Below are 744 nucleotides of genomic sequence, written 5' to 3'. Positions count from 1 at the left end.
TAATAAAGAGAGTACCTGAGAAGTATTTTTTTAAACTCTTAGTGATATCTGTAACTCAAATTTTTCTTAGGTGAGGAGGATTATTAACTGGCACAAAGAAAAAAAAAAAAATATATATATATATATATATTTTTAATCTTATAGAAGAGAATATACACAACTCAGAGATGCAATGGATAATAAAGAGAGTACCTGAGAAGTATTTTTTTAAACTCTTAGTGATATCTGTAACTCAAATTTTTCTTAGGTGAGGAGGATTATTAACTGGCACATATGTACTCAAAACCCCTCACTTAAAAATGGCAGTCTCAATCCTACTGTCATCCTTTTTATTTTAAAATAAATAAGCCTATCTTTTTTGTGCTTACATACTTCAAAGGATGTCATTAAGTATATAAACAATCATTACTTCTGTATTTTTAATGAATGCAGGAAAATAATATTTTTATGTATAAAAGATGAGAAAATTTTGCAAGTCTTTAAACACATAAATACAACAGAAGAGCAACCCAATTTTTGTCTGAAATCTAAATTGGATTCATTTGACCATCATTCTATTATCTTTGATTCCTACAATGTCTATATCTTATGACCTATAACTGTTAATTTTTCATAGAATTATAAATGTCATTTGACTATGTCAGTCTGTATATATTGTGCCTTAATATGAAAAACAAATTTTTAATTCATAAAAATATTTTTATTAGATTTCATATACATGAAACCCAAGCAAATTTTATGAAT

This window comes from Mandrillus leucophaeus, unplaced genomic scaffold (assembly GCF_000951045.1).
Source record: "Mandrillus leucophaeus isolate KB7577 unplaced genomic scaffold, Mleu.le_1.0 Scaffold473, whole genome shotgun sequence".
NCBI classification, from domain to species: domain Eukaryota; kingdom Metazoa; phylum Chordata; class Mammalia; order Primates; family Cercopithecidae; genus Mandrillus; species Mandrillus leucophaeus.
This window is presented reverse-complemented; position numbering follows the sequence as displayed.